Below are 22,348 nucleotides of genomic sequence, written 5' to 3' on the forward strand. Positions count from 1 at the left end.
TAAATGTTAACTCACTTAGAACTCTGTAAGCCAATTGCTATGATTATCCTCATTCTACAGAAGAGAAAACCAGAATCTAGAGAGGTTAAGGAATTTACCCAGGTCACCTGGCTGGCAAGGAGTGGAAGCAGGATTCCACCCCAGGCAGCCTGACTCTGGGACCTTCTGGCTTCATCTCTGCACGAGGCTGCCTCTCAAAACGCGGCACACACACAGAGGCAAAGGCTAAAGTCAGGGCTGTGGGTGGAAGGCACACAGTGGTCTCTGGCCAGTCAGACGTGCAGGGCAATGGGGGAGGCCTATAGGAAGGCTGTGCACTTCCTATAAATGTGGCACTCACTGGCTGGCAGATCTTGCCCCAAAACGAAGAGCTGCAAAGTAAGCGGCTGCAGTCATTTGGCTCTTAGCTGGAATGAGCTTCAGGGTGGGCCTTGACGTGGGGTCAGGGAGAACATGAAGGAACTGGAAGCAATGAAGGGTGAAGGTGCCATTGAGGAGGTGAAGGGACACAGCAGGGGCACCGACAAGCCCATTTTTTTCTTCGTATCAAGGACCCTCCCACCCTGCAATGAGTCCAGGAAGCAGCTACGAGGATCTTTTAAAAGCGGGGGGGTAAATCCCATCACACATAGAAACCTCTAGTGGCTTTCCTCCCAAAACCCCTCCCTTGACAGACAAGCCCTGTGTGGCCAGGTCGTGGCCCATCTCTCCCAAAGCCTCCCTCCCCTGGGACCACTATATGGCAAACACACTCAATCTTGCAGGCCCTCAAAGACACCCAAACTCACTCCAAGTATGTCACCTCCTCCAGGGGGCCCTTATGGAATGCGCAACCTGAAGGAGTCCCATCACCTTTATACATCCGCACTCTCATTCTCTTCCTGGTCTTATTGCTGGCTGATTTGTTCTCGTTAATTTATTTCTTCATTTATTGTTTTTTTCTGCCCCAGTTAGAATGCAAGCTCCCTGCCAGAGTGGTTTATGTATGATTGGTCACAACTGTATCTCCAGCCTGGAGACCACAGGGGGCTCAATAAACATTTGTTGAATGAATTATAATAAATTGCACATAGAGTAGTTATTACATGCCAAGAGCTATCTATCGCTCTGATTTACATAAATTAGCTCATTTAATCCTCTGAATACCCTGCTGAGGCTGATCCTATTATCATCCCCATTTTACAGATGAGGGAGCCGAGACAGGAGAGGTTAAATAACTGCAAAGTCACATAGCTGGCAAATGACAGAGCCGGGATGCAAATCCAGATATCTAGCCTCTTAGTCCCTGCTCCACACAACACACCATGCTGCAGTCAGAATGGTTCTCCTGCCCTTAGGATATAACCCCAACTCCTAAAGACAACTTGGAAGCGTTTGATGAACAGATCTAAGCTCCTTTCCAGCCTCATCGGTTGCCATTAATTCCCTGACACTGCCCAGCCCTGAGGAAGACTCTGCCCTCTCTAGCCTCTTGCCATTTGCCCTTGCTATTCCCACCTGGAGCTCTCCTCTTTCTTGGCCAACTCCTTTCTCACCCTTTGGGTGCCCGTGCAGGCACCCTTCATAAGGAAGCCCCTTTGCATGCCTGAGGCTGGATCAGATGCCCACTTGGCATCCCCAGATCACTCTGCACTTGCCCTAATCCTGTACGTAGCCCACTCTTGTGGGGCATGTGTGTTCACCTGTCTGCAGAGGCTCCACATCCATTCATTTGTTTCAACAAATACTTAGCACATGCCCCCTGAGTGCCCAGTCTGCACTTCTAGGTGCTGGGGAGACAGTAGTGGGCAAACCCAAGTCTCCACCTATGCAGAGCTACCTTTCTAGTAGAGGAAACAGACCATAAACAAAAATGCAATATAGTATCAGGGAGAATGATGAAGACAAAGGCAGACTAGAGGAAAGAGAGTCATGGTGGGGGGTGGGTATAGCAGACAGAATGGTCAGGAACAGCCATGCATTCATCGAACCAGTGGTCTCCAAACAGTTTTGATCACATTCCCCTATCATTCTTATGTATACCTTCCTGATATGTGACTATATCGTTAATTATAGATTATATCAAACCTATAACTGAATATAGAGACATATACATAGCATATATAACATTGTATATACTACTGTACTACTATATTATATAGCTCATTATAAAATATACATAAAGTATATAAATACTAAAAGGATGAGAAAAAAAGAAATGTTCTAGAACATTCTTCTTGCCCCTTCGTGCACATTCATGCATGTACCTTGCTTTGGAAGCTTGTGATAGAATGGCAGCTCAGCTCAGGGTTAAAAAGAAAAATGCAGACAAAGGAACAAAGCCACTCCCTGATTTTTGCTAATTACACTCAGGAGGCACCCCAAAATCATTTGTCTAATGACTCAGGGCATGGGGTTCAGTAGATGTTAGGTAAGTCAGCCTTAGGTCATTTCCTAATTCTGGGTGTCAGTTTTCCCATCTGTAAATACAGGGTGTGGTCCTCCTTGAGACCACACAGGGACAAAAATCTAGGTTCAGTTTCACCCAGCCTGTTCCCTGACCAAGAAGGGGACAACTCAGTCATGTTGGGACATGCAGCCAAGTTCTGGCATGAGCAGGGCTTTCATCCGCTGGCATTTTATTGATTTTTACTAGTTTACACGGAAGGAAAAGAATGCAAACAAAGAAACAAAGGCACTCCATCCCTAATCCCAGCAAATTATGCAGAGATTCAGGAGAGTAATGAAAATCATAAAGCAGGCTCTGAAATAAAAGCTCCCAATCTTCCATAATCTTTGGTGATAAAACACAAAGCAGCAGGCCAGTGACACCCATTCATAAATACTGGGTCTGTTTACCAGTGCTCAGTTGAGAACACTTTTGCTGGTGCTGAGAACCTACACTGCTGTACTGTGTACTGCACCCCGGGAGTTAAGGGCAGGTCTTTTAAGGGTCACAGATGAATCACAGCATGGTGCAATGCCAGGGCTGCAAGGGGCCGGAGAATCTGTTCTGCTGTAAGGTGTATAGATGGCTGCAGGTCTGCTTCCCTCCTGAACTGCAGCCAGACACAACACTGCAAGGTATTAAGGTGAACGTAAGCCCATTGTTCAGTTAAGGAACTTGAGCCCAGAGAAATCAACCTGTTCCAGAGTCATGGAGCAAGGAGTGGAGCCCAGACTCAAAGCCAAGGCTTCCTGGCATCTTGCCCAACTGGCGCTTGTTCTTCTGGAAGGCCCTGTAAGCTCCTCAAGGCTGAGTCAGCCTTTGTCATCTCTCTGTTTCCAACTGTCCCAGCACTAGGTTTTGCTGCTTTGCTGGTAGTGGGTAATGATTAATACTGAGGAAGGAAGAAAAGGAGTGAGAGAGGACAGGTTGTGGGGGATATTCAATTTATAGCTGATGGATTGGTCTATTTTCATACTTCTATGAAGAAATATCCAAGACTGGGTAATTTATAAAGACAAAGAGGCTTAATGGATTCAGAGTTTCACATGGTTGGGGAGGCCTCACAATCATGGCGGAAGATGAAGGAGGAGCAAAGGCATGTCTTATATGGCGGCAGGTAAGACGGCATGTGCAGGGGAACTGCCCTTTATAAAACCATCAGATCTCGTGAGACTTACACACTATCACGAAAAGAGCATGAGAAAAATCCATCCCTATGATTCAATTACCTCCCACGACATGTGGGGATTATGGGAGCTACAATTCAAGATGAGAATTTGGGTGAGGACACAGCCAAACCATATCAGCTGGCCTACTAACACCAAGAGCAATGCCAACAACCATGACCATTTATGGAGCCATTGCTCTGCACCAGGTGGAGCAATGAGTGCTTTAAATGCAATGTCTCACCTACTTTCCAGCAACTGTACGGGAGTTCACTATTATCCCAATTATATAGAATGGCAAAGGGAGGCTCAGAGATGTTCAGTAAATTGTCCAAGGTCATTCAGCAGATACATGGTAAGTCCAGGATGTCAGCTTCGATGGCTCTGGTGCATAACCACTACCCCACACTGCCTGCTGCTGGGACCAAAAATCAGGCTTTTTAAATTCTTTCTGGCACTATCTGCTACTCTGTGCTATGGGAGCAGGAGCAGTTCTCACATCAGATATGGCAGAATCTCAGTGACTCCTATTTTACAGCCTCCTGGGGAACCCCAACGCTTGCCCACAGGGCAGGGCATGCAGCCAAAGACCCATCAGGGGACATTTTCACAAGTGACAGGAGATTTATTCTTATTCCCAGAGACAGAAGGAGCCAGTACAGTTATAGGTTTGGGCATGAACAGTCAGGACAGGATGTGAAAAGGGAAACAGGGAAGGCGAGCCAGTGTGTGGAGGCAGAACCAAACAGCTCAGGCGGAATGAGGGCCTGTAAGGGGACAAGGTAGGAGCCAAAAAGATGAACAGGTGGTCTTCTCCAGGTAGAAGGGCACTAAGAGGATGTGCCACATTGTTGGACAGCCCTAGCTCCCCTACTTACTTGCTACAAGACCTTGGACAAATTACCTATGCTCCCAGAACCTCAGATCCTCATCTGTACAATAGGATGATGCCTGTCTTATAAAGTTACTATAAGGATTAAATACCATAGTGTACATAAATTGCTTTAAGTGCAGGTCCCGCCATATGGTGAGTGCTCAATAATTAATAGCAATTTGTGGTGGCAGTGGTGCAGTCATTGCCAAATGATGTGCAAAGTAAGGGGATGAGCAGGGAAGATGCCAGGAGGAAGCAAACCCATCATCCCCCAATGTTTAAATGACTTGAGGTTAAGAGACCATGTCTGCATATAGCCAGGCCAAAGAAAGTGGTTAAGGGACATGCCCAAGGTTGAGTCACAAGTGTTTTCTGGACAGGGACCACGACTGAATCATCTAATATTCCGGCCCTTGGCGTTGGCTTTGCACAAAGGGAGCACTCCACTGGTTTTGTAAAATTTACACATGGCTTGGTCTCCTGAAGTCTATAATGAGATCCCCACTTTTTCCCTTTGTTTGGTTCCCTTTTACTTCCCTACCTGCTGATTCATTTATCTTCTTCCCACACTTCTTGAGCATCATGTGTGTGTTGTGGTCCTTCCGGAAACTATGAGGGGATTAAAACAAGTCTGGGATGGGACTGTCACTGAAGCAACCAGACTTAAACATTATTTGGCCACATTCCACTGCCTTCCCAGAATAAGGTCTTGTCTTGCCTTTGTGGGCTGTGTGCAATGGTAATTCCATTTCTGCCTTTCTCATTCCCAAACCATCCATCTTCAACAGGCATTTGCCAAAAAAAAGACCACGGTGTGTGTTTACAGTAGCTCAGCAAAGAGTTATTCATCTAAGCAGAAAACATCATAACTCAGTACTACAATGAGGAGCTAGACTGACAGTCACCTCCAAGCACATAGTCATCTCCAGCACATGGGGCCCTCTAAGACCTAACACAAGTCCACAGGGATCCAGGGGAGATGTCCCTGAGGCAAGTTGGGGTCCCCAAGAAGCAAATAAGGAGATGGAGATGAGCATAAGAGTAGTATACATGGGACTCATTCTCTGTCTCTTTTGTAAGTGCTCTTGGGCTCAACCCCAGAGGCAGGGAGAGGTAAGAAGCAAAACTGGACAGAGGGAGAAGTTAGAGTGTGGTGCAGTTTCAACAGAGACCTCAGCCCATTCTAATCTAGGATGATACTTCAGCGCCACCCTAAAGTGGTGTGTGGGGGACTTTTATACCCCTACATCAATCAGTCCCTAGACACCAGCTGCCTAGGGAGGGGGTGAGACTATGGTCCAGGAGCTCTCTCAAACAAGGTCAACTTCCAAAGGGGGCTGAGTGCTGAGAGCTGTGACAGCAGCACTCCCCTCAGCTGTTGGGGGAAGGCCCTTCACTCCTGAAGCGTCTGATCTGAGATGATCTGAGCAGTGCATCTCCATGTTTGAGACAGTTCAGGTAGTAGCCACTGACTCTTTTTTTCCATTGAAGAGCAGAAAAACACACAGCAGTGATGAGATATTGGGCTATGGAGTCAGACAGGCCTGGGCTCAAATGGAGAATCTGTCCCTTATACCTCTGGGCCCCTCACCCGAACAACAGGGCTGCTGAGAGCACCTTGCACATTCAGTGCAAGGGCTGTAGGGTTGACTAAAACAGCATGCGTAACTGGCATATAGTAATCACTCAATAAAAGGCAGCTCTGATCATTATTACATAACTCAGAATGAAGGAGAAAACTGTTTGCTTTGGGCCACAGCAGCAGTATTTCTTTCTCAGTCTCAGAGTGCAGCATAAATGCAATTCATTCATTCATCCATTCATCAAATACATACTCAGGGCCTACAATTATGTGCTAGGAACAGTTCTGGGGATCAGAGACACAGTGGTGGCAAAACAGAGAAAGTTGAGTGAAAGAAAAGAACCAAATATGTTTGTAACACACATCCTGTGAAGGAAAATATGGCTAGGCAAGAGGACAGAAGGGGATGGCTGGGGCGCAGGATGGTGAGGGAGGGAGAGGAAAGCATCTCCGAGGAGGTGAGCAAACACCAGACAGAAGTGAGGAAGAGCCACGGGGGTGTCTGGGGGACACTATCCCGGTAGAAAGAATTGCAAAGGCAAAGGCTGAAGCTGAGAGTTGCTGGTCTTATTCAAGGAATAGCAAAAAGGGCCCTGAGCCTGGAGAGCCATGACCAAGAGATGGGGCACTGGGCAGTGGGCTGGAGAAGCAGCCCTGAACCATCTGAGGATGGTACAGAGCCTCAGGCCCGGCAGGAACCCTGGGTTCGACCCTGAAGTGATAGGAGGGAAGCCTCTGCAGGTCTGAATAGGAGACATGGCTGAAGGGTATAGAAGAGAAGTCCATAAGGAAAAACTGTCCAGCTGGGAAGAGGGGAGTGGAGGTAGAAGGGAAGGGATCATAGAAACCAAGTGGTAAGGAACCTCAGAAATCATCTGGCCCAGGTCTGGCCTCCAGAAGCTAAGGAATGAACATTACTGTTCTACAGACCAGGAACCTGCGCCCAGAGACTTCCAGCCACCTGCTAAGGGCTCCACCGCCAGTGAGAGGCAGAAGGTTACTGGGCCCTGGTCTTCTCCCCAGGAGGTGCCCCACTGGCCCACGGGGAGAAGAGGGTTTTGGTCTTGTTGCTGTTGTTTCTGCTGTTATTTTATCTTTTTTTATTGATGATGTTGATGATGATGATTTTTGAGACCAGGTCTCACTCTGGTCCTTCACGCTAGAGTGCAGTGGCACAACCTCATCTCACTGCAGCCTCGATCTCCCAGGTTAAGGTGATCTTCTTCCCATCTCAGCCTCCTGGGTAGCCAGGATTACAGACACATGTCACCACACCTGGCTAACTTTTTGTATTTTTAGTAGAGACGAGGTCTCGCCATGTTACCCAGGGTGGTCTCAAACTTCTGGGCTCAAGCAATCCTCCCACCTCAGCCTCCCAAAGCGCTGGGATTACAGACGTGAGCCACCGCGCCCAGCCACTACTGTTATTTTAAAGGGAACCCCTAACACTTAACACCTTAGTGTTTCCATTTCAGGGAGGTTCCTCAGTCCAGGAGTCTGCTTGCTAAATGTTTTCTCTGTGCATCATATGACCAAAGGAGGCCAAAAAGACTTAACCTTTCCCCAAAGCCAGCTACTTCCTCCATCCCAAAGCATTCATTCAGGGCCCAAGAGAGAAAACAGTCAAGATCACAGGTGAGTTTGGGTACCAGAGCATGAGGAAAAATCAAATTATTCACTGTAGAGGAAAGCTACTCCTAAATGGCTTTTTAATTAGTTTGTTTTTTCCATCAGAGCCGTTGGCATTCATCAACACTCTCAGACGTCGCTACCGACAGCGGCTTCCTCAAAGGCTGTTCCTACATGTTTCAGCTGGGTGGTCCCTGTAGGAAAACATATGAGAAGATTCAGGGTCCATAAGCAGAGAAGCCACTAGCTTGAACCCTCCTTCCTCTGCCAGGGCCCAGAAAGCAAATGCTCCCCTGGGGTTCACTTTGTGTATATAAAGCATCACTTTCAGCAGGGCAGCCAAGAATCTTGGTCCCAGCAGATTGGGTGGAGCTACGGAGCTCACTTTGAAAAGGCCGGGAAGGATGAAAGTACTGAGGAAAAGGGTCTCCCCTGGCCCCAAAGTGCAAAGATTTGAAAAGCCAACTTTGAACTTGGTGTGGGAGGGTCCCAGCCTGGGAGGGGGACAATGGGAGAGAGGAGTGAGCCGGCCTCAAACCAAGCGTAGCAGGGCAGGGGAGAGATCCTGCCCAGCAGGAAATGGGAAATGTAGGTTAGACAACTAGGGCAGTTCTGAAGCCGGAACTGTGTCTGTTGCGAAGTCAGGCAGGGGCTGTAAGATGTAGGAAGTAGAAAAAGGAAAGGACACAGCTGACCTCAAAGCTTCTGATTTGGAAAACAAAGCAAAGGGGGGAGAACAAAAAGGCGTTCCAACCAGACAGGAGGAGGGTACTGGGCACCAAGGCAGACGGATGGGAGGCTGAGGCTGCCCCCAGTCCCCTTCCCTACCCGCCCCCTCGCCCTGCTGCAGGTAACGGGCTGGAGATTCCAGAGTCCTCCCACCATAGAGACACGGTGGGCTTCACGTAGGCCTCTGCCCAGGAGACACACTATCTATTCCACTGGAAAGCCCTCTCCCCCTCCCACGTGTCCCTAGCTCTCTGCATGGACTCCACTCCAGCATGACTTTTATTTGCTGGGCTCTGCATTCAGTTCCCTCACAGGTATTTATGGAGCATGAATGGAAGGCGCTAGGCTGGGGAAAGTGCAGGATGCTGAGTTACCGGGCCATCCCTCTCTCCAGGGAAGAGAAAGAGCCAGGTCCCATGGCCCAGACATCTGGGCTTTAGAGTCCGGCTCCATCACTTCCTGGCTATGTGATGTTGGGCACGTTCCTCCAGCTGACTCCATTTCAGTTGCTTTATCTATAAGATAGAGGCACTTGAAGATGGGGATGTGGGATGAAGAGCTGGAAGGGCAAGCGGGATCAGGTTAAGGCCTATCACAGCTGCCATTTATTAAGTATCTACCACTGTGTGTCAAACTATTTTAGATGCTTTATGGATATAATCTCTAAACCTCACAATCACCCCACAAGGTGGGAATTGCTCCATCTGCACACACAGATGCAACAGTAAATGGGAGAAAACCAGTGTGCGGCACACAGTAGTAGTACCATCACCCAACGCAGAGTTCATTCATTCTCCCCACACATATTTGTGTTTGCTAGGTGCTAATGTGGTTCTAGGGCAGTGGTTCTCAACCAGAAGTGATTCTGCTTCTCCCTGGGGGACATTTAGCAATGTCTGGAGGCATTCATTTGGAGGAGAGGGGATGTTAACTGGCAACCACTGGGTAAGGCCAGGGATGCTGCTTAACATCTTGCCATGCACAGGACAGCCCCTCACAACAAAGAATTGTCTGGGCCAAAATGCCAATGGTACCGAGGTTGATAAACCCTGCTCCCGGCACTGGGGAGACAGCAATGTGCCAAAGAGGCCATGCCCCTGCAGCTCACACCCCAGGGCAGGAGACAGATGATGAACAAAGACAATAATGAGTCAATGTCTACAGGTCCACTGGTTAAAAGTGCTACAAAAAAATAATGTGAGGAAAGAGAATGATGAGGTCAGCAGGGACACAGGGGACATTTGAGAAGAGCCCTGAGAAAAGCAAGGGGGTGAAGCCGTGGCTGCCAGGTATGATGGACAGAGGCCCTGGGGCGGGTGTACCCTCAAGTATGGCAGGAAGTCCATGTGGCTGAACTCAGTGAGCACAGAGGCAAATGGTTGTAGAGGAGGTCGGGAGTTATTATGCTGATTTAGTCATGCGGACACCTTATGGTCCCCTTGGTAATACATACACTCCTTGAGGACGCAGGCTGTAGCCAACCTCTCAGTGCCACACACTTGCTGGAACTAAACTGAGAAAGACACCAGGTTGAACTGAATTTCAGCTCAGGGGAGGTGGTTTCCTGTATCATAAAGTTTACATGAGACCTAACTATCCCTGCTTTGTTCCGGTTTGGGGCAGGAAATGGGCTTAAATGTACTGTCAGCTTGTATTCTACAATTGTTGCTTGGCTTTCATTCACATGTCACTGGGAAGGGAGTTGCAAGACCTAACACTGGTCCTGAATACAATTTTAACACTGTCCTCTTAGCCTTAATGAGAAGATATATTCATTCATTGATCCAACAAATAGGTATTAAAGACGACAACAGGGCAGAATTGGGATGATGCAAAAGTAAATCAAACACAGATTCTTCTCTCAAGCAACTTACAGAAATATGTCTTCACTTTTTCAGATATAGGTCTTCCCCTTTTAACGAAGTGAAGATACTTTGTAATACAGGGTACAAAGTACCAAACAGAATGAATCAAGAACTGTGAAGAAGACCAGATGACTACCCACAAGGCAGGAGAGCAAACAGCTTACATCTCACATGCCAATTCTCATCAGTAGCAGCTGCCTAGAACTGTGTTGAAAAGGATCCTGAAGTCCCATCTGACCTCAGTGAGAAAAAGTGCTGTGCTCAATTACTTATGTCTGCCATGATCAAAGAAGCCAAGTGGCAGAAGTACCAAGTATATTTGCCATCCAAGCTGAAATGGAGCTCGACTAAGTAGAAATGGAGCTTGAAGAGTGAATTATGGCTTTCCTCTTAACGTTTAACAAAAATATAGCAAGTGTATTGCACTATTGAGGTAGAAATGGAGGAGGAGTAAAAAACTCAATTTCATAATCTATCTTGAGCACACATTTATTTACCTCAACTCCAGGAGTATTTAAGAAATGAGAGGGGAAAGCAAAGAATCCTCTGCTAGTAAAGGAATAATTACAAAAGACTAGGCCAGACTTTACTGCTTAAAATCAGAAGGAACTGGCTCTGAAACGGGGCCCAGCTCTGGGCATCTGGGCTGAGGCCCCTCCCCAACCCAACTCCATACTTCTCCCCTAAAGCTTCATAGGAACCTGGCAGGAGAGAAGCTTAGTCTTATCCTAGAACGAGATTTGCTAGTCAAATCCTTCCTTCCCAGGGATTGGACAGACAATGTGAGGCTGTTTAGCAACAGGTTAGGGGCAGACTCCCCAAATCTCCTTTCTCTGCAATCCGCCAGCCTGGCAGAAGCAACCTAGAGATGGGATTTAGTCTCATTTTGACATGGCAAAGTTCCAGAATGATCTCCCTGCTTGCTAGTCAAGCTGGGATCAAGCCAGAGCCTGCACACAGGTCCCGGGATCCAGAGAGGAATGAAATTGCTTTATTAACATCATAAGGTTAGGGGAAGGGAAGAGTGTTCTGATTGGCTATGCCAGCAGTAATTCAAAACACAGTCGAAAGGAAGGAGGAGAAGTGGGGTGGGTCAGGCCGATGCTCCCTGAAATAAACGCCCTCTGAGGGCTGCCATGTAGGAGGAGGTGGTCGCCCTTCTTGGAAGGTAACAGCCTTTCTTGACCCGTGTGCTGGGTCAAAAAGAACTCTTGGATCCTCCTGCCTAGCCTGACAGCCCTTCAAGGCTCAGCAAAGAAGGTATCAGCACAGAGCTACAACCAAAGGATCAAAAGCTTAAGTCACAAAAGTGCAAAAAAAAAAAATCCCTTTTTTGAAAGGCAGCCAAAGAAACACCTTCACAGAGCTGCCTTGCATGGCCTTTCAACCAAACTATTTCCAGCAGCACAGGCTCAGCAGCCCCACCAGGCCACCCAGCCCAGAGCACGGCTGCAGCACTTCCATGCTTCCCTCAAGCCTGTGACCCAGAGTCAGTGCTTTGTCTTGATTTTATCTGTATTTTTTCAGGGGAAAGGGCTGAGAGAGGAAGGGGAGCCAGGCATAAATACTGTGTGTTCCTAAAGCCCATGTGAAGAAACAGCCAGGCAAAAGCCGCACTCTGGGGACTCGCCCAACATTCCTGGCTAAGCATCTACATCTACCTTTGCCTCCAAGCCTGTGGGCTGATTGGGTGACTGTGGAAGAGGAGAAAGTGTGTGTCCCTGGACTTCTGCAGTGCCGATGGAAGTGTGCCCATTGGTGGGAAGGCCAATGGGCAGCTTCCATGAGCCCACATGGGTCACCATGGGGATACAGAAAGAGCTGAATAGAAGCCATGCATTAGAAGGTGACAAGAGGCAGTGACATTAGGGCCATCAGGAATAATGTGTTCCCAAGTTACACCTACCTTGGTGAGGCCTGGGGAAAACCACTTGCTGTTAGAGTGACTGTCTCCTGACAATGATCAAAGGGAAAATAACGTTTACTGAAAGCTATGCTTTTACATATATTCTAGCATTTAACTCTTATAGAATTCCTAGGAGATACATCTCATCATCCCTGTCTTACAGATGGAGAAAGGGAGGCTCGGTGAGGTTGAAGAAGTTGTTTGAGTTCACATGTCTGTAAGTGGTGGAGCCAGGACCAAGCCTGGGTTCCCCTGACCCCAAGTTTCATGTTAGTTTCATTACGCCTCATCACCTCCCAGCATTACCAGAAATCATCAAGGTTTCCTTACTCAGAACACACCAGACAAATTCTGCCAAACAAAACTCATTCTGTTTTATTTCTTGAACAATAAGGTGCAGAGAGCTCAGAAGAGAATAGAAAGCTCAGAAAAAGGGGCAGGAGCAGTGACTCACGCCTGTAATCCCAGCACTTTGGGAGGCTGAGGCAGGAGGATCACGAGGTCAGAAGTTCAAGACAGAAAGGTCAGGAAAAAAAACCCATGTTTGAAACTAATTGATGATAAAAGCTGCATCTCATCTTGATGGGGAAAGGAATGGTCCTATAATGTCAAGAAAATGGGCTCACTAAATGAATTTGAATCCCTCTCAAACACAATATATAAAAGTAGAGTCTAAGGAGGACAAAAAACCTAAATGTGAAAGGAAAGCTATAAAGCTAACAGAAGAAAGTGAAACAATATCTTCGTGAACTTAGGGCATGGAAAGTCCTCTTAAATAAAATCCCCAAGGCACAAACCGAAAAACAAAAAGAAAAAAATAGTTGGTAGATTTGATTACATCAAAATTAAGGGCTCTGTTCAACCAAAGACACTGGACAGAGTTAACAGAGAGGTGGCAGAGTAGAAAGTGGTATTTACAATCTCTAAACACAACAAAGAATTAACATCTAACTACATATGTAACTCTTATAAATCAATGGGAAAAGAAAGGAAATGCGATAGAAAAATGGTCTGTGAGTATGAATAGGTAGTTCACAGAAGTGGAAACCAAAATAGTCAACAGGCAGATGAAAAGATGCTCAAATTCATTAGTAACAAGAGAAATGAAAATGAAATTAACAATGAGATTCCACGTTATACTCTACAGATTTGCAAAATTACAATGTTGAGTAGTACTGATTGTTGAACAGGATATGGGTAAATGGGAACCCACCCACACCCCTGCAGGGAGTCTAGACTGGAATAGTAGTTCCAGAAACTCACCTGGTACTGATTATTGAAAGCAAGTTTGTATAAACCTTGTGACCCGACAAACCTACTCCTGAGTATAGATACTTGCATGGGGTCCATATGGGAACAAGTAAAAGGACATTCATGACAATATTGTTGTTCATGGTAGTGGGGAATTAGAAAAAACTAGTTGCCCATCGTAAAGAATGCATAGACACAAAATATGATGGGTGCCTACTATGCGATGGTCATTACACAGTTCACCAAATATTTTCAGTGTCTCTGCCTCTTCAATTCCTAGTAGGCTTGCAGTTCCCACCCCTTAGAAAGTTGAGAATGGCCATGTGACTTGTTTTGGCCACTTCTTGGCAGAAGGCTTTAAAACTCAGTGTGCTATTTGTCATCTTCTGGACAGAGCCTTTCAGAGCCAATGTGTAATTTGCCACTTGCTCTTCTCCCTGCTATGTTGAATGGTGGAGGCTCAATCAGCCTAAGTCTCCAAAGCAAAGCTCTTTATTAAAGGGATGGATATGTCGTATGGCTAAGCTATAAACCTGCATAATTTTAAGTTGCTAAGATTTTGGTGCTATTACTGCAGCATAACTTAGCCTATCTTGATTGATTCAACTATACAGCTGTTAGAAATGATAAGCTACATGTACAACCAACATGGATAGATCTCGAGAACATAGGTGAAAATGGAAAGATCAGAACAAGCTCCTTTGTGCAATATCATTTCTATAAATCAGTAACACACACAGAGCAATGTTACATGCTTTACAAATACATGTACCTGTTCAAGAACATATATTAAACACCTTAGATGAATGCCTATAGGGGAGTGGAGATTATAGACAGAGAGAAAAAAGTGAAAAACTAAAATGAGAGAGAGAGGCAGGGAGCGGTGGCTTATTCCGGTAATCCCAGCACTTTGGAAGGCCGCAGCAGGCAGATCGCCTGAGCTCAAGAGTTTGAGACCGCCCTGGGCAACAAAGTGAAATCCTGTCTCTACTAAAATATAAAAAATCAGCCAGGCATGAGGGCACTCGTCTGTAGTCCCAGCTACTCAAGAGGCTGAGGCACAAGAATTGTTTGAGCCCAGGAGGAGGCAGGGGTTGCAGTGAGGTGAGATTTTGTCACTGCACTCGAGCTTGGGCTACAGAGTGAGGCTCTGACTCAAAAAATATATATACAGATAAATTAAAATCATAAAAATAAAATAATAATAAAACGACAGGGAAAGAGCCCTTGCATGATAAAACTTCCATGACTAATTTAACCCTCTATTGTATCCAAGATCCAAAATGAAAAGGAAAGAGAAAAAGGTGCAAATCATTTTTCTTGGTTGACTTCAGTATGCATTTTAAACTCTTCATGCCCATCAGTCTTCTATAAGCAGAGTTTCCTTTTCTTCACCAAATTTTAATCAACTTGGATGGATTTTCACTTCACAACCTCTACGGTTATCACCTTGTTGGCAGGAAGGTATAGGTTCATACCCATTCACAGCAGCTACCGCCAATGTTCCACTTCACTGTGATCTGAGGGAAGGCACCTTCCAATAAAGGACAAAGCAGCAAGCAGTCTGGAGTGACAAGAACCTGGCTGTACCAACTGTGGCAAAATCTAAGCAAATCACCTGCATCTCAACTATTTGGGGAGTGGTTAGGGACTATGCTCCAGCTGCCTGACAGGATCTCAGCAGAGAACAAATAGCCAACTGGCATGGCCAAGTGAGAAATCCTACAAGTTCTGCTCAGGTCCCACCTGCAGAAGTTGATGCAAGGCTCTCAGTGGAGTGCTTCTGGCAGCCTGACTTTGCAATGTCCCCAGGATGCCATGGGATCCCTTCTCAGCAAGAAAGAATAAACAGTAATTCAGATGCAAGGAGTCGCTTTCCTTCTCATGCATTAAAAAATATGTATTTCTGTTGATAGGGTACCAATATAGACTCGATGTGGATTATAAAAAGTCTATTTTCCACCCCATTTTCATCTTAATAGTAAACCACATTTGCTAAATATCCCAATTAGAGGCTGAAGAAAAACCATGCTTCACTCTTTAAGCTGCATTTTCACTCATTTGGTCGCTAGTTAGGGGTTGAAGAGAGATGGCAGCTCTCAAGCCTACATGCTGCCCTCCTCCTGGCCTGTTCCCCAGCAGGCATGACTAATCAATCTCTGTATGCTTTTCTCCTAAGCCTGAACTTCTTCTGAAGCCTCAAATTGTATTCTCCAGAGTCGTTTCCTGGTTTTTCGTTTTTTTACTCTCTTTTCCCCTTTTTTTTCTTTTTAAGACTTTAGAAGAGGAGAAAAATATTCACTCTTCTATTCCCAGGAGAATCATTATCCAGAGACCTTTTGTGCGATGCTTTCTCTGGAAAATAGTTGTTTTCAAGGTTCCTGATTTCCTCCCTAATTACTCGTTCAGCAGTCACCTGTGAACTGCCTACTGCATGCTGGTGCTTAGAGTGCCAAGTACTAAAAGACATTGATAAAAGGTTCAAAGGGGCACAAAGCAAAAAGGGGCCAACAAACTGGGAAGGCAGAGTGTGGCAGGGTGGGGAAGGCTTCCAAGAGAAGGTGGCACATTCTTAGCAGCCTTCTAGAACAGTGACTGTGACCTGAAAGGCACTCATGGCAGCGATGCTATCAGGGATGTGTAGTGTGTTCTGATGATATGCTATCCCAATCTGGGCTTCATCAGCTCCCAGGGGTGTCCCCCATCAAAGCTAACTGTTGGTGGATCCCAGTGTGAGGTGGTTTCTGGTGACCAGCATTCATTTGGAGGCTGTCAAATTCCATGAATGCTACCCAGCTGTGCATAAAGTCTAATTTTTCACTTTCTGGTGGGTCAATTGCTTCAGGTGGCATAACTCACTGCAGCAGGTGGGGTTATTCACTACAGTCTGTTAGGATCTGTGCCGTGCCAAGCTGGACCTACCCAACGTCACAACACATCTCCTCCTCGGTGCCTGAAATTCCATCCCATCATGGCAATGGCACTTTAGGGAGGAAAGAATATGGTGGGACAGGTTGGGGGTCATAGCAAACAACATTTACCATTAGCCCCTATGTACCCACATTGGTAGGTGCTTGTATCAGCTCATTCAACCCTCCACAACTTTGGGAGGCAGGGAAGAGTTGAAGAAGATACCCAAATAATCTCCTACAGCTGGATTGGGATTAAAATCTGACATCATTATGAAGTTGGTGCAGAAAAAAAGGAAAACGCCTATTTTTTTGGTCCACTCTGTATTGGGTCCATGTATGTGATTTCCCTCATACCCCAAACAACTCTAAAAAGTAACTATTATTCCCATTTTACAGATGAGCAAGTTGAGGGTTCAGAAAAGTTTGCTCACCATAATCATTGTCATCATCACAACACAAATAACAATTATTATCCATGAGCACTCAACTTTGTATCAGGCTCTGCAAACACTTTATATCTATTATCTTCTTTAATAATCACAGCAACCCTGTGATGAGGGCACTGCTACAACCATTTTAACTGTGAAGTCACTGCATCCAAGAAAAGTTAAATAATCTGTTCAAGGTCATACATTCAGTAGTTAGCTCTGTGATTCAAACTCAAGGCTGTCTGACTCTAAGTCCATATTCTCAAACACTGCGAATGGCTACCTCCCAAACGTGTGCTATGTATTATGTACAGAGCACTGCAGCAACCACTGTGACAGAGAGCAACATCTACTGCCTCCCAGGGGAATCCATTTGGCCTCTTAGCTTGTGTGGAAGTTATTCCTTAGATCAAATCTTCAAAGGAAGCAAAACCAGCTTTAATAAAATTTAAAATAATATTTTGGCAGCACCAGCCTTCGGCAACAATAGCTTACACTTATACGTACTGCATGCCATGCAGACTTTCGAATAAGCACTAGATACATGATGGCAAACGTACTGCTGCTCACCGATATTCCTAGTGTCCTGCTTTTGGGCCCTTTCCATCAACACGAATTCATGCATCACAACTTGCTTTGGCCAATGAAGTATAAACAGTGATTTGTGGTTTGTGATTTGTGTCACTGTCTTCAGAAGTCTTTGACAGCCAAGGCCAGGCGCAGTGGCCCACACCCATAATCCCAGCACTTTGGGAGGCTGAGGCAGGTGGATCACATGAGGTTAGGCGTTTGAGACCAGCCTGACCAATATGGTAAAACTCCATCTCTACTAAAAATATAAAAATCAGCCAGGTGTGGTGGCGTATTCCTGTAGTCCCAGCTACTCGGGAGGCTGAGGCAGGAGAATCACTTGAACCTGGGGGGCAGAGGTTGCAGTGAGCCGAGATCATGCCACGGCACTCCAGCCTGGGTGACAGAGAGACTCCATCTGATTAAAAAGAAAATTCTTTGAGGGCCAGTAAATAATTCTCCATAATCTATCTTCCCTATTGCAGCAAAAATGGAAGCATGTCGAATGAAGGGGCTGTAAATTTGAAGCAGCATGGAATATGTCCAGCCAGCTCATGGAGGGCAATTGCTCTGGAGTCAATGGACCTTCAAAAGAATCCGCATGAGTGAGAAGTACACTCTGGTTGCGTTCAACCTCTGAGATTTGGGATTTGTCTGTTACTGCAGCATAACCCAGCTTATCCTGACAAAATGTTATCCCCACTTTGCAGAAAAGAAAAGCAAAGAAGAGCTGGGTAACTTGCCTAAGAACATACAGCTAGAGGGTGCAGCCAACTGTGAGCCTCAAGAATTAGGACTCCAGAATCCACACTCTTCATCAGTATCCTATATTTCCTCACCCACATTTTTACCAGATATACTAATGCATAAATATATAGGTCTACCAATTTCTTAGTATACCTTAGCCAATCTTTAAAGAATAAGAAAATTATCACAACATGTAATTTTAAAAATACCAAAAATTCTGGCTTTAAAAAAAGAAGAAAAAACAGCCTAGTTTCAGCTTATATGGCAATTAAAACTGAAAATGGGTTACAACAGGGGTGACCGATCTTTGGGGGATTGCTTAGAACAATGGAAAACTGCTTAAAAAAACTCAGTTTCTCTTTCTTTACTCAATTTCTTCGTTTACACCCTAAAGGACAATAGACACAATTAAAAGTTTAATTAGTGTTCTCATTCTCCCCTCTCAAATTATACGTTTTCTTTTTAATCAAAAACTATTTCTTTAACAGATTCATTGTTTTCTCCCTAAATTAAAGCAAATCCTTAATGAGTCACTGCAATCCTTAAGTCAAAACTGAATCATCAGAAACCTCACTTTGTAAACTCAAGTGTGTCTCTCTTAGCTCTCTAAGAGGCAAGGACACTTGTCAACCTCCCTCTGTTGCGCACAGTCCATCATAATTGCTGCTCATGGTAATTTAGGACACGTGGTGAAGTGGTTCTCTCAAAAGCAATTAATGAATTTCATGGGAACAAGGCTGGGCAGAGGGCCTGCCCCAATGTGGTGAGGGGCATGCCATTTCAACCTGGGGACAATGACAGGTTGGCAGTCTGGCCTTTTAGCTGGATCTTCCTCTAAGTTTAAAGGTTATCACCCTTTCAAAAATCAGGTGATGTTGATGCGGAAAGGCAGCTTTACAATGGCTGAGAGTGGTCTCGAGTCAGGCTGCCTGGATTCAAATCCCAGGTCCTCTGCGTACTAGTTAGGTGATTTAGGACAGGATCCTTAATTCTCTAACTCTCAGTTTCCTCATCTACAAGATGGAAATGGACAGAATATCCATCTTATTGTTAGAAGAATCGAAAGAGAAGATACATGCAAAATATCTAGCATAGTGCTCAGTCCAAATTAGCTATCTTTTTTTTTTTTAGACAGCATTTGTTGTTCTGTCACCCAGGCTGGAGAGCAGTGTCATGATTATAGTTCACTGCAGCCTCAAACTCCTGGGCTCAAGCAATCCTCCCACCTCAGACTCCCAAGTAGCTGTGACTACAGGCAATGTGCTAACACATCAGGCTGGTTTTTTAATTTTTTTAGAGACTGGGTCTCACTACGTTGCCCAAGCTGGTCTCGAACTCCTGGCCTAAAGCAATCCCTCCACCTTGGCCTCCCAAAGTGCTGGGATTACAGGTATGAGCCACTACACCTGGTCTATCATTTTTATTGTTATTAGAGGACACTATTCCCGTCTCCTGATGTTTCCTGCCACATGGAGGGACATCCATCTGTATGATATTCCTGGCATTACTCCCTTACTGCTTCCCTGGGGAGATGGAAAGCCTCATCTGGTTAATGAGTTTGGGAAGCTGAGCTCATCCACTCATCTTCCTTGGGAGCCAGCTGCCAGCAGGAAGCAAGCATTCTGCTGAACTCCAGCACGACCATAGTTCCAGGCTGAGGTCTGCAGTTTCCTAGCACAACTCATGAGTAGACACTTACACCTGTTTCATTGCAGGCTTCAGTATCAGGAAGCCAATTGTGGCTACACAACTGAGTCCCTCTCAGTCTGTTTGGGCTGCTATAACAAAATACCATAGACTGAGTAGCTCAAATGACAAACATTTCTTTTTCACAGTCTGGAGGCTGGAATTGTCCAAGATCAAGGCGCCAGGAGATTCAATGTCTAATAAGGGCTTCTTTTCTGATTCATAGACAGTGATTCTCACTATATCCTAACATGTTGGAAGGGGCAAGTGAGCTCTCTGGGGTCTCTTTTTTATGAGGGTATTAATCCCATTCCTGAGGATGCCGCCCTCATGATCTAACCACCTCCCAAAGCCCACACCTCCTAATACTCTCATATGGGGGAAAATTCAACTTATGAGTTGGGGTGGTGGAGTGGGCCACAAACCTTCCATCTGTAGCAGCCATGTTCTACAAAGCAGTCTGTATTAGTAATAAAAGAAACATTTCAATCTCTAATTCCCTCACCTGCCCTGTCTACATCAGCTATATCAGAACTCGTGTAGAGAACAGAGGTATTATTTTTCAGATTCTCTCAAACCTCAATGGTTGTCACTGCAACCTTTCTGGAGGGCATTCAAGGCCTTTTATGAACTGGCTGGTCGAATCTAGCAATTCCACATTTAGGAATTTATCCTCAGGATATAATCAATCATACACAAAGTTACACTGCAGAGTAATTTACTCCAGAACTGGTTAAAGAACTGAAAAACTGAGAAACAATGAAATGTCCAGTATTACAGAACTGAGCATCAAACATTATGCAACCATTCTCAATGATGCTGTCAAAGAGTATGTCATGACATGTAAGGGCATTCATAATCTGACGAATGAAAAAAGCACGTACAGAACAGTATGTACAATATGATTCCAGTTTGCAAGGAAAAAAATGTAAATGCATAAAAACATGGGAAACGCTGTACATCAAGTTGCTAATTAACAGTGTTTAGGTCTAGATGGTGGGATGATGGGTCATTTACATTTTTTCCTTTTATTGCTTATGTGAATGCTCTAATTTTCTCTGATGTACGTGTAGTCAGAAATATAAAAAGAAGCTACTTTTCAGTTTTCAAAAAGCCAGGTGAGGCCAGGTGCAGTGGCTTACACCTATAATCCCAGGTGCTGCTCCTAAAGTGCTACTTTGGGAGGCCAAGGCAAGAGGATCTTTTGAGCCCACGGGTTTGACACCAGCCTGGGCAACATAGTGAAATCCTGTTTCCACAAAATAAAAATTAGCTGGGCATGGTGGCGCATGTCTGTAGTCCCAGTTACACAGGAGGCTGAGGAGAGAGGATTGCTTGAGGCTGGGAGGTGGAAGCTGTAGTGAGTCATGATCATGCCACTGCATTTCAGCCTGGGCAACAGAGCGAGACCTTGTTTCAGGAAAAAAAAAAAAAAAAAGCCACGTGCCCAGTGACTAATGGACAAAACTCCTTTGGTGAGCACAATCTCTGCTTCTTGCCTTCCAATGGGCCTGGCTCCCCTTTGGAAACAGAGCCATTAGGAAAATAGGACTGTGCATCTTCCCTGACTTTGCCAGTTAAGAGGCTGGTGGTTCAGACTCTGCTCTGAAACAAGTCAGGGCAGGGTTCTGTTGGAGCGTGGGGCACCTGTGGGACAGTCATTGCTGGCTGGGGAGGGAAGGTAGTGACCAAAGCAAGGAGCTTAGAATAACCTAGAGACAACATTCAGGAAATGGGAGCCTGGAATTTTGGGGCCTTCGCTACCTACAGGTGAAACTTCCAACTGCTCAACATCTTACATCTTACCCCACTGGCTGGGCTCCAGTCTAGCAAAACTCTTGCTGTTCCCCAATTGGTCCATATCCTAATCCCTCAAAGCCCTGATGAGTTGTTTCTTCTCCTCATCCTTCTACAACCACTTCTCATCTCTTTCAGATGGACTCCTATTCATCCTACAAAGCCCAACTCAGTGATCACCTCCCCTAGGAAGCCTTCCATTACCTTCATTCCCATTGCATGTTGTTCAGACACTGATTATGCCAGTGACCATATAGTATGACAACTATCTAGTTATGTGACTTGTTCTTACCAGCCTGGGGGTTCTCTGAGAGCAGGGACCACCTCTTATCACTGGATTTTATAACCCAGCATAAGTCTGCCACTTGGTAGGTACCTGATAGAGTTTTGAGGTAGAAAGAAAAGAAGAAAGGGATGATGACCAGAAGAGAGAGGAGAGAGGGAGGGAAAATAGGAAAGGAAGGGAAAAGATAAAATTGCCAATAATCCTGGTGCCAAACTAGTGCCCAAACCATGGACTAGCCGCAGACGATGAAAGGAGTGGTGGGAAGTGGAAAGGTCCCCATCTTTGGTTCAGACTGAGGGGGGATCAAACCCCAGTCTTGGGCAAATTACTTAAAGTTTCTGAGGCTTGGCTTTTTTGTCTGTAAAATGGGAATAAAATAACCCTACCTAACAAGTTTAGAAATGAGGTCTGCACATCACCCAGCACGTGGGATGGGGTCAAACCTGAGAGCTATCATTTGGTGACTCACAGCTACACTGAGTGCAGTTCACC

At 45.6% G+C, this 22,348-nt stretch overlaps 1 protein-coding gene and 1 non-coding gene across 3 annotated transcripts in view; both read right to left on the reverse strand.

The window, feature by feature from the left end:
• Window positions 1-22,348, reverse strand: part of ABTB3 (ankyrin repeat and BTB domain containing 3) — a 350,217-nt gene that overhangs the window by 285,035 nt on the left and 42,834 nt on the right. The gene's annotated exons all lie outside the window — the stretch shown is intronic.
• Window positions 7,772-7,851, reverse strand: LOC135276268 (small nucleolar RNA SNORD74). Its single transcript, XR_010343844.1, has one exon. It is a non-coding gene; the product is annotated as a small nucleolar RNA SNORD74 (small nucleolar RNA).

Source organism: Aotus nancymaae, unplaced genomic scaffold, assembly GCF_030222135.1.
Source record: "Aotus nancymaae isolate 86718 unplaced genomic scaffold, 86718_ANA_hifiasm-v0.15.2.pri h1tg000021l, whole genome shotgun sequence".
Lineage (NCBI taxonomy): Eukaryota > Metazoa > Chordata > Mammalia > Primates > Aotidae > Aotus > Aotus nancymaae.